This window comes from Salmo salar, chromosome 01, assembly GCF_965601325.2.
Source record: "Salmo salar chromosome 01, fSalSal1, whole genome shotgun sequence".
In the NCBI taxonomy this organism is placed as follows: Eukaryota; Metazoa; Chordata; class Actinopteri; order Salmoniformes; family Salmonidae; genus Salmo; species Salmo salar.
Genome location: NC_138291.1, coordinates 55,445,432 through 55,457,550, shown reverse-complemented (window position 1 = coordinate 55,457,550; position 12,119 = coordinate 55,445,432). Strand labels below are relative to the sequence as shown.

General features: G+C 39.8%; 1 protein-coding gene across 1 annotated transcript in view; it reads left to right on the top strand.

The window, feature by feature from the left end:
• LOC106604947 (gamma-aminobutyric acid receptor subunit pi-like) overlaps positions 1-12,119 on the top strand; it is a 98,287-nt gene that overhangs the window by 18,446 nt on the left and 67,722 nt on the right. The window lies entirely within an intron of this gene.

The window sequence follows — 12,119 nt, the reverse complement described above, 5'->3', positions numbered from 1 at the left end:
TTCTGCGCTCGCGCGTTACCCTTTGGATAGTGCTCTGAACGCACAAACAAAACGGAGGTATTTGGACATAAATATGGATTATTTGGAACAAAAATAACATTTCTTGTGGAAGTAGCAGTCCTGGGAGTGCATTCTGATGAAGATCAGCAAAGGTAATACAATATTTCTAATACTAATTCTGAGTTTATGTTGCCCCGAACTTGGCGGGTGTCTGAATAGCTAGCCGTGATGGCTGAGCTATGTACTCAGAATATTGAAAAATTTGCTTTCGCCGAAAAGCTATTTTAAAATCTGACACAGCGTTTGCATCCAGGAGTAGTCTTTCTATAATTCTTAAAATAATTGTTATGTATTTTGTCAACGTTTATGATGAGTATCTCTGTAATATGTGTGCTCATTCACCAGTAGTTCTGGAGGCTAAACATTTTCTGACATTTTCTGAACGTCACGCGCCAATGTAAAATGCTGTTTTTGGATATAAATATGAACTTTAGCGAACAAAACATACATGCATTGTGTAACATAATGTCCTAGGAGTGTTATCTGATGAAGATCGTCAAAGGTTAGTGCTTCATTTAGCTGTGTTTTGGGTTTTATTGACATATATGCTTGCTTGGAAAATGGCTGTGTGATTATTTTTGTCTATGTACTCTCCTAACATAATCTAATGTTTTGCTTTCGCTGTAAAGCCTTTTTGAAATCGGACAATGTGGTTACATCAAGGAGAAGTGTATCTTTAAAATGGTGTAAAATAGTCGTATGTTTGAGAAATTGAAATTATTCGATTTTTTCTGTTTTGAATTTCGCGCCATGCTATCTTGTCAAGCAATCCCATTAACGGGATCCTATCTCGAAAGGGTCCCCAACAGGTTAAGGACGCAAGAAGCAGTGCAGCTTGGCAGGGTCGTGTTTCCGAGGACGCATGGCTCTCGACCTTTGCCTCTCCCGAGTCCATACGGGAGTTGCAGCGATGGAGCAAGACTGTAACTACCAATTGTATATCACAAAATTGGAGAGAAAAAGGGGTAATATATTAAAGTGCACTTCATTTAATATAAAATGCAATATTGGTGTATAATTTCTACTTAAGATATCAAAGGAAAGCAAAAGGCACCCATTTCGTGCAACGACCCATTAGGTTTTCATCAATAGGGATTCAAATCAGTTAGGTAATCTTGTTGGTTTATCCAATCCAGTTTCTGTACAGTGATTATAATAACACAATGCATTTGATTATTAATGACATCCAGTAAAGAGAGAGCTAATTCCTGTAACTAAGCATTGCTAGGTAACACTGCAGTCAATGGTAGCAGATCATATTGCAGCTACATTCCTTTTCACCCAACAGCTATAAATGTAAAGTAATTTCAAAATCCTAAATTAGAATCACTCTTTTAACTCCAAATTAACAAACTAAGGGGAGGATGTGTCCATCTCCAAATCTGCCTGCCAGGGATGGCAGTCGTTAACCCTCAGTATTACCTTAAATGGCATGTCTGCTTAGCATGCTGCCTGCAGCACATGGAACTTGGTGATTAAGCCATTTGGGACTCTGCACAGATTTTCTGTCTGCTTTCATTTAAGGGAGTGTACTTGGATAAGGCAAGGGAGGCAATACAGACATATAAAAAGAAAGTGGAGGGATAGAGAGTGCTTTCTGTGGAAGGTTTATCTAAGCCGAAAGCTTACTGCTGGAGTAAAAGTTTCATCAAAGTAATTATTGTGAGGTGAATATGCAGTTGAAAGGATGCCCTGGGGTCATGTTAGTAGCCTAGTGAGTTGGTTGTTGGGGGGGATGACTTCCAGCCAAAGATATGCTAGACTTCACTGTATGTGAAAAAGTTAAGATAACTGAACAGAACAAGCCAAATGGGTGAATCTGGATGATGTACAGTATGTTCCAAAATTATTGGCGCCCTTGATAAAGATGAGCAAAAAAGACAGTATAAAATAAATAAGAGAAATACAATGCTATATTGTATGGTCCATTTAAAAAAAGAAATTACAATCATTTTATATGAATACTATTATTTTGGCTTTCTCAGTATATCCTGAGAGAGCCATGTTTCCGTGAAACAGAGTATGCTACAATCCCTGATACCTCTCTGGAAGGAAATCCTCGCCCTGAGCTCGTCAACTTTAATATCCCGAGACTGAACATTAGCGAGACTAAATGTCCACTCCGAGTACTTATTTTCCGCCGGCGGTGTTTTGGAACAGCCTCTGGAATTAGTTCAATTGCCGTGTGGGGTAAGAACAAAGGATCCGATTTGGGGAAAGTCGTATTCCTGGTCGTAATGCTGGTAAAGCCGGTGAGTTACAGTGGGGAGAACAAGTGTTTGATACACTGCCGATTTTGCGGGTTTTCCTACTTACAAAGCATGAAGAGGTCTGTAATTTTTATCATAGGTACACTTCAACTGTGAGAGACGGAATCTAAAACAAAAATCCAGAAAATCACATTGTATGATTTTTAAGTAATTAATTTGCATTTTATTGCATGACATAAGTATTTGATCACCTACCAACCAGTAAGAATTCCGGCTCTCACAGACCTGTTAGTTTTTCTTTAAGAAGCCCTCCTGTTCTCCACTCATTACCTGTATTAACTGCACCTGTTTGAACTCGTTACCTGTATAAAAGACACCTGTCCACACACTCAATCAAACAGACTCCAACCTCTCCACAACGGCCAAGACCAGAGAGCCTTGTAAGGATATCAGGGATATAATTGTAGACCTGCACAAGGCTGGGATGGGCTACAGGACAATAGGCAAGCAGCTTGGTGAGAAGGCAACAACTGTTGGCGCAATTATTAGAAAATGGAAGAAGTTCAAGATGACGGTCAATCACCCTCGGTCTGGGGCTCCATGCAAGATCTCACCTCGTAGGGCATCAATGATCATGAGGAAGGTGAGGGATCAGCCCAGAACTACCCGGCAGGACCTGGTCAATGACCTGAAGAGAGCTGGGACCACAGTCTCAAAGAAAACCATTAGTAACACACTACGCCGTCATAGATTAAAATCCTGCAGCGCACGCAAGGTCCCCCTGCTCAAGCCAGCGCATGTCCAGTCTCGTCTGAAGTTTGCCAATGACCATCTGGATGATCCGGAGGAGGAATGGGAGAAGGTCATGTGGTCTGATGAGACAAAAATATAGCTTTTTGTTCTTAACTCCACTCGCCGTGTTTGGAGGAAGAAGAAGGATGAGTACAACCCCAAGAAGACCATCCCAACCGTGAAGCATGGAGGTGGAAACAACATTCTTTGGGGATGCTTTTCTGCAAAGGGGACAGGACGACTGCACCGTATTGAGGGGAGGATGGATGGGACCATGTATCGCGAGATCTTGGCCAACAACCTCCTTCCCTCAGTAAGAGCATTGAAGATGGGTCGTGGCTGGGTCTTCCAGCATGACAACGACCCAAAACACACAGCCAGGGCAACTAAGAAGTGGCTCCGTAAGAAGCATCTCAAGGTCCTGGAGTGGCCTAGCCAGTCTCCAGACCTGAACCCAATAGAAAATCTTTGGAGGGAGCTGAAAGTCCGTATTGCCCAGCAACAGCCCCGAAACCTGAAGGATCTGGAGAAGGTCTGTATGGAGGAGTGGGCCAAAATCCCTGCTGCAGTGTGTGCAAACCTGGTCAAGAACTACAGGAAACGTATGATCTCTGTAATTGCAAACAAAGGTTTCTGTACCAAATATTAAGTTCTGCTTTTCCGATGTATCAAATACTTATGTCATGCAATAAAATGCAAATTAATTACTTAAAAATCATACAATGTGATTTTCTGGATTTTTGTTTTAGATTTCGTCTCTCACAGTTGAAGTGTACCAATGATACAAATTACAGACCTCTACATGCTTTGTAAGTAGGAAAACCTGCAAAATCGGCAGTGTATCAAATACTTGTTCTCCCCACTGTACCGCTGCTCTGATATCCAAAAGTTCTTCCCGACTGTATGTAATGAAACAAATCATTTCTTGGGCTAATAATGTAAGAAATAACACATAAAAAAATGAAATACTGTAAAGTTTCCCTAAGAGCTAGAAGCACGGCAGCCCTATTTGTCGGCACCATTTACATTTAGGTCCTGTCTAATTCTCTTTTTACCTTAGTTTTTTAGCAGACACTCTTATCCAGAGTGATTTACAGTTAGTGCATTCATCTTATGATAACTAGGTGGGATAACTACATATCACATAAGCTAGTTCCACCATTGGGGTGCCAGGACAGAGAAGAGCTTCTTTCTGCAAGCTGTTCAATTGCTAGTGCAAAGAGGAAGGGAGAGAGGGGATATCCCTGTCTTGTTCCCCTTTCTAAAGGAATTTCATCAGATAATGTATCATTTGTGTCTATTTTTCCTTTATTCATTTGGAATAGAAAAGGCCATTTGAGGCAGTCTAAAGTATTTTCTGCATCAACAGCCATTATTGATAAATCTATATCATGTGTTTTTTGCGAATTGTATTAAACTGAAACATGTTCTTATATTTGTTTGTATGTGTCTATTTTTTATAAAACCTGTTTGATTGATATGAAGTCTGGTAAGACTTCTTCCATTCTATTTCTTATAAGCTTTGTTATTATTTTATTGTCACAATTTATTAAACTTATGGGTCTATAATCAGAAGTGCTCTACAGATTTTTAAGATTTTATAACTGAAGTAACTGTTTGATGCATGGAATTAGGAAGTACTGAATTGAGTGACTTGTGTTGTCCTTTGTGTGAATAGGGGCGCTACTTTGTCCCAAAATGTTGAATAGAATTCTTTGGGAAAGCCATCCATTCCTGGTGCTTTTCTCTGTGCAAATATTTTAACAGTATCTACTATTTCTTTTCCGGTAATTTCTGCAGCATTGAAGGTCCCCAAGAACACAGTGGCCTCCATCATTCTTAAATGGAAGAAGTTTGGAACCACCAAGACTCTTCCTAGAGCTGGCCACCCGGCCAAACTGACCAATCGGGGGAGAAGGACCTTTGTCAGGGAGGTGACCAAGAACCCGATGGCCACTCTGAAAGAGCTCTAAAGTTCCTCTGTAGAAATGGGAGAACATTCCAGAAGGGCAACCATCTCTGCAGCTCTCCACCAGTCAGGCCTCTATGGTAGAGTGGCCAGACGGAAGCCCCTCCTAAGTAAAAGGCATATTGGAGTTTGCCAAAAGTCACCTAAAGACTCATGAGAAACAAGATTCTCTGGTCTGATAAAACCAAGATTGAACTCTTGGCCTGAATTCCAAGTGTCACGTCTGGAGGAAACCTGGCACCATCCCTACGGTGAAGCATGGTGGTGGCAGCATCACGCTATGGGGATTTTTTTCAATGGCAGGTACTTGGAGACTAGTCAGGATTGAGGCAAAGATGAATGGAGCAAAGTACAGAGAGATCCTTGATGAAAACCTCCCCCAGAGCGCTCAGGACCTCAGACTGCGGTGAAGGTTCACCTTTCAACAGGACAATGACCTTAAGCACACAGCAAATACAATGCAGGAGTGGCTTCGGGACAAGCCTCTGAATGTCCTTGAGTGGCCCAGCCAGAGCAGACTGGAATCCAATTGAACATCTCTGGAGAAACCTGAAAAAAGCTGCCAAAGGTGCTTCAACAAAGTACTGAGTAAAGGTTCAGAATACTTATGTACTGTTGAAGTCGGAAGTTTACGTAAACATTAGCCAAATACATTTAAACTCAGTTTTTCACAATTCCTGACATTAATCCTAGTAAAAATTCCCTGTCTTAGGTCAGTTAGGATGACCACTTTATTTTAAGAATGTGAAATGTCAGAATAATAGTAGAGAGAATGATTTATTTCAGCTTTTATTTCTTTCATCACATTCCCAGTGGGTCAGAAGTTTACATACACTCAATTACTATTTGGTTGCATTGCCTTTAAATTGTTTAACTTGGATCAAACGTTTCGGGTAGACTCCCACAAGCTTCCCACATTAAGTTGGGTGAATTTTGGCCCATTCCTCCTGACAGAGCTGGTATAACTGAGTCAGGTTTGTAGGCCTCCTTGCTCGCACACGCTTTTTCAGTTCTGCCCACAAATTTTATATAGGATTGAGGTCAGGGCTTTGTGATGGCCACTCCAATACCTTGACTTTGTTGTCCTTAAGCCATTTTTCCACAACTTTGGAAGTATGCTTGAGGTCATTGTCCATTTGGAAGACCCGATTGCGACCAGGCCTTAACTTCCTGACTGATGTCTTGAGAAGTTGCTTCAATATATCCACATAATTTTCCTCCCTCATGATGCCATCTATTTTGTGAAGTGCACCAGTCCCTCCTGCAGCAAAGCACCCCCACAACATGATGCTGCCACCCCTGTGCTTCACGGTTGGGATGGTGTTCTTCGGCTTGCAAGCCTCCCCCTTTTTTCTCCACACATAACGATGGTCATTATGACCAAACAGTTCTATTTTTGTTTCATCAGACCAGAGGATATTTCTCCAAAAAGTACGAACTTTGTCCCCATGTGCAGTTGCAAACCGTAGTCCGGCATTTTTATGGCGGTTTTGGAGCAATGGCTTCTTCCTTACTGACTGGCCTTTCAGGTTATGTCGATATAGGACTTGTTTTACTGTGGATAGAGATACTTTTGTACCTGTTTCGTCCAGCATCTTCACAAGGTCTTTTGCTGTTGTTCTGGGATTGATTTGCACTTTTTGCACCAAAGTACGTTCATCTCTAGGAGACAGAACACGTCTCCTTCCTGAGCAGTATGAAGGCTGCGTGGTCCCATGGTGTTTATACTTGCGTACTATTGTTTGTACAGATGAACGTGGTACCTTCTGCCGTTTGGAAATTGCTCCCAAGGATGAACCAGACTTGTGGAGGTCTACAATTTTTTTCTGAGGTCTTGGCTGATTTCTTTTGATTTTCCCATGATGTCAAGCAAAGAGGAACTGAGTTTGAAGGCCTATCAGAGCTTCTAAAGCCATGACATCATTTTCTGGAATTTTCCAAGCTGTTTCAAGGCACAGTCAACTTAGTGTATGTAAACTTCTGACCCACTGGAATTGTGATACAGTGAAATAATCTGTCTATAAACAATTGTTGGAAAAATTACTTGTATCATGCACAAAGTAGATATCCTAACCGACTTGCCAAAATTATAGTTTGTTAACAAGAAATTTGTGGAGTGGTTGAAAAACGAGTTTTCATGACTCCAACCTAAGTGTATGTAAACTTCCAACTTCAACTCTAAATGTGATATTTCAGTTGTTTTTAAAATAAATATTAGCAAACATTTCTAAAACCTGTTTTTGCTTTGTCATTATTGGGTATTGTGTGAAGATTGATGAGGGAACAAAACAATTTAATACATTTTAGTATAAGGCTGTAACATAACAAAATGAGGAAAAAGTCAACAGTCTGAATACTTTCTGAAGGCACTGTAGAAACTGGTTTAACATATGTTCATTTTGTGAGAGTTGCGAGATATTTACCAGGTTTATTTGCCATTGTTGGAATCTGCTAAACTTTGAACATTGAGATATTAAATAAATTAAAGAGAAGAAGCCTTGAATAGAAAGAGTGGAAGAGAATGGGTTTTATGTCAGAAGTTAAGGGTTCTCTGTAGAAAACCAGAAGGCTTTGGAATGTGTTTGATGGAGGAGAGGAGAGCGACGTGTTGATATAGGGAAGACAGATGGATATCTGCGGATTAGGTGAAGGAGGGGTTGAGGTCAGGAGGTGAGGAGTGAGGTCAGTTCCCCTTAAGGGAGTAATCAAGGTTTAGTATCTGGTTACCTTCTTCCTGTTGGGCATAAACTGTAAGGATTGGAGAGAGGGAGTATCTTAAGTAGGATGTATGTGATGGAGAGAAATGTTTTGCTGTCTGATTACATCTGTACAGAACCTTTGGGAAGAATTAAACTTTGTTAAAGCTTCTCTAGTGTTTGTGGGTTATTTACTGAAAAATAAGAACATAACACCATTAAGTAGCATGCTTTATCCTCTCTAGGGTATGTGGGACGAAATCGTCCCACCTACTCAACAGCCAGTGGAATCCCGTGGCGCGTTATTCAAATACCTTAGAAATGCTATTACTTCAATTTCTCAAACATATGACTATTTTACACCATTTTAAAGACAAGACTCTCGTTAATCTAACCACACTGTCCGATTTCAAAAAGGCTTTACAACGAAAGCAAAACATTAGATTATGTCAGCAGAGTACCCAGCCAGAAATAATCAGACACCCATTTTTCAAGCTAGCATATAATGTCACATAAACCCAAACCACAGCTAAATGCAGCACTAACCTTTGATGATCTTCATCAGATGACACTTCTAGGACATTATGTTATACAATAAATGCATGTTTTGTTCAATCAAGTTCATATTTATATCAAAAAACAGCTTTTTACATTAGCATGTGACGTTCAGAACTAGCATACCCACCGCAAACTTCCGGTGAATTTACTAAATTACTCACGATAAACGTTCACAAAAAACATAACAATTATTTTAAGAATTATAGATACAGAACTCCTTTATACAATCGCTATGTCCGATTTTAAAATAGCTTTTCAGCAAAAGCACATTTTGCAATATTCTGAGTAGATAGCCCAGCCATCACGGGCTAGCTAATTTGACACCCACCAAGTTTGGCCCTCACCAAACTCCGATTTACTATTAGAAAAATGTGATTACCTTTGCTGTTCTTCGTCAGAATGCACTCCCAGGACTTCTACTTCAATAACAAATGTTGGTTTGGTTCAAAATAATCCATAGTTATGTTCAAATATCTTCTGTTTTGTTCGTGCGTTCAAGACACTATCCGAAGGGTGACGAAGGGTGACGCGCCCGACGCGTTTCGTGACAAAACATTTCTAAATATTCCATTACCGTACCTCGAAGCATGTCAACCGCTGTTTAAAATCAATTTTTATGCGATTTTTCTCGTAAAAAAGCGATAATATTCCGACCGGGAAACCCTGTTTACGTTCAAAGACAGAGAAAATAAAAACATGGTGTCACCTCGTGCACGCGCCTCAGTCTCATTGTTCTCTGATCGACCATTATCCAAATGCGCTAGTGTTTTTCAGCCAGGGCCTGCAAAGACATCATTCAGCCTTTTGCCGCCTTCTGAGAGCCTATGGGAGCCGTAGGAAGTGTCACGTTACAGCAGAGATCCTCCAGTTTTCAATAAAGAGAGTGTAGAAGCCCAAGAAATGGTCAGAGAGGGCGCTTCCTGTAAGGAATCTTCTCAGGTTTTTGCCTGCCATATGAGTTCTGTTATACTCACAGACACCATTCAAACAGTTTTAGAAACTTTAGGGTGTTTTCTATCCAAAGCCAATAATTATATGCATATTCTAGTTTTTGGGCAGTAGTAATAACCAGATTAATTCGGGTACGTTTTTTATCCGGCCGTGCAAATAGGTTAATTGAGTTTAACCTGTAGTTGTCTCTCTTCAAAAGGAAAATAATGTATTCCTATTCATTTCTTCTTCACCTTGTAAAGATTTTTAATGAGCTTTTTCTAAGATAGTGATTTGTATTTATTCATTTGAATTTCTAATTCAGATTTAACTTTTGCAGAGCAAGAGATTACCCCTAATGTACGCCTTAAAGGTATCCCAAGTTATGTCTGGGGTCTGCTTTTCTCTGTCCTCTATGTCTATATTTTTAATGGTAAAGGTTTTTATTTTTTCGTTTAGGTATTTAATACATTTTGGGCCCAGAAGATGTGCTCTGTTCATTCTCTAAATTCTGTCGCTACGTCTATTTTCAGTGTGTGTGATTAAACATGATACCAGAGAATGATCCGATGTAGTCAATTCTTGAATAGGTTTTCTTACTTTGAGAATAAAGGAATAGTAATAGGAATAGTAATCTCTAGGTGTCCTGTAAATTATTTGTTGAGATTACATTTTTCAGCCTCTTTGGAGGGTCCCTAAATGTGCCTTTTCTATTACTACGTCTCTCAATGTATGATTTAGGTCACCTGCTGAAAATAATAATTCCAGTCTGGATTTGATCCAATATAGCTCAAATTCTATCTAAAATCACCAGATTTGCCCCTGGTGGGATATACAATGAAATCAATGTGTATTTCTCACCATGTAAGGTACAATTCAACATTAGAAAATGGCCTTCTGTTTGGATAGAAGGAAAAATTGTGTATTCTTATTGATCAGGATCCATACGCCTCTGCTGTCAACACAATAGGTGGCAACATAGGCCTCTCCAACTCTGCTCCTCTTTAAATATTACATTTCTATTTTTTTATGTAACTTGCAAGAAAACCACATCTTCTAACAATCTCTTTAAGTGTTCGAGAACCATATGCTGTGTTTTCAGAATGTTGACTTTGAGATAATAGTTCACACAGATCTTAAAGATGACCTGGCGAGGGTATTTAGCGTTTTTTTTTCACACCGATCTGATGGCATCACTCCAGATCCTCTGGTGATACATCCACACAAGCTCTCCCGATATCAGCTTGATCACATAGCTGGAAATGTCACATTTTTCCTCGTCTTCCAACCTTTAAACAGGTCAACATTCACAAGGCTGCGGGGCCAGACAGATTACCAGGACGTGTGCTCCGGGCATGTGCTAACCAACTGGCAGGTGTCTTCACTGACATTTTCAACATGTCCCTAATTGAGTCTGTAATACCAACATGTTTCAAGCAGACCACCATAGTCCCTGTGCCCTAGCTCCAAGTAGCTTCTAAACAGCTTCTAACCTCAAGCCATCTCCCCCCCCCCCCAATACACTGCTGCTACAATACATAGTCTCTTTAAACTCTACCTACATGTACATATTACCTCAATTACCTCGACACCGGTGCCCCCGCACATTGACTCTATACCGGTACCCCCTGTATATAGCCCCGCTATTGTTATTTACTGGTGCTCTTTAATTATTTGTTATTCTTATCTCTAACTTTTTTTTGTATTTTCTTAAAACTGCATTGTTGGTTTAGGGCTTGTATGTAAGCATTTCACTGTAAGTTCTACACCTGTTGTATTCGGCACATGTGTCAAATAAAATTTGATTTGATGGCCATTGCAAATCTTGATTTTGTGTTCATTTAACAATTTCTTTGTGGATTGGGTTAATTGTCTTGCTGGAAGATCCACTTGTGGCCAAGTGTCAGCCTTCTTGCAGAGGCAACCAGGTTTTTGGCTAAAATGTCCTCGTACTTGGCAAAGTTCATGATGCCGTTGACCTTAACCCCAGCCCCATGATCAGTGGAAGCAGAATAGCCCAATAACATCAAATATCCACCACCATATTTCATAGTAGGTATGAGGTACTTTTCTGCATATACTTCCATTTTTCTATGCCAAATCCACAACAGGTATGCATGGCCAAAGAGCTCATTTTAATGTCATCTGACCATAATACGTCCTGGAGTTTGATAAATGGCACTTGGATTGGAACAAGTGTTTTGGTGAAATTACATGAAAATAGAGCTCTTTGGTGTGTTTGGCGTTGAAAAACAGAAGCATATGCATACTTTCTGTCACGTCCTGACTATAGTAAGATGTAATTTTCTATGGTAGAATAGGTCAGGGTGTGACAGGGGGTGTTTTGTGTTTTTCTATGTTTTCTATTTCTATGTTCTTAGGTTCTAGTTTTTGTATTTCTATGTTGGCTTGTTTGGGGTGATCTCCAATTGGAGGCAGCTGGTCCTCGTTGTCTCTAATTGGAGATCATATTTAGTAGGGGTTTTTCTTCCTGAGTTTTGTGGGTGATTATATTTTGAGTAGTGTTTGTTTCTCTCTGCGTCACGGTTTGTTGTTTTGTTTATTCAGTTATTTGTGTATTGCAAAGTTTCACGGATTTAATAAAATGTGGAACTACAACCACGCTGCACTTTGGTCCGCTCCTTTCGACAACCGTGACACTTTCTCAATCACTAAATATACAAATATGTTTTTTACAGTTATAAGGAAGATGAAATGTTATAATAAGTCGTTTTATAAATTGATTTAGAAAAAATCAAAGTCATTTCAAGCCTAATTCATTCAGTTTTGTTGAGTTGGAAATGCATCATATATTTCTATATTTTTTATCATATTTGGGATGTGCACTTGAGCTTGTGTCCTCAAAAATGATTTCACCTCAGTAATGTAGAATTCATTTTACCA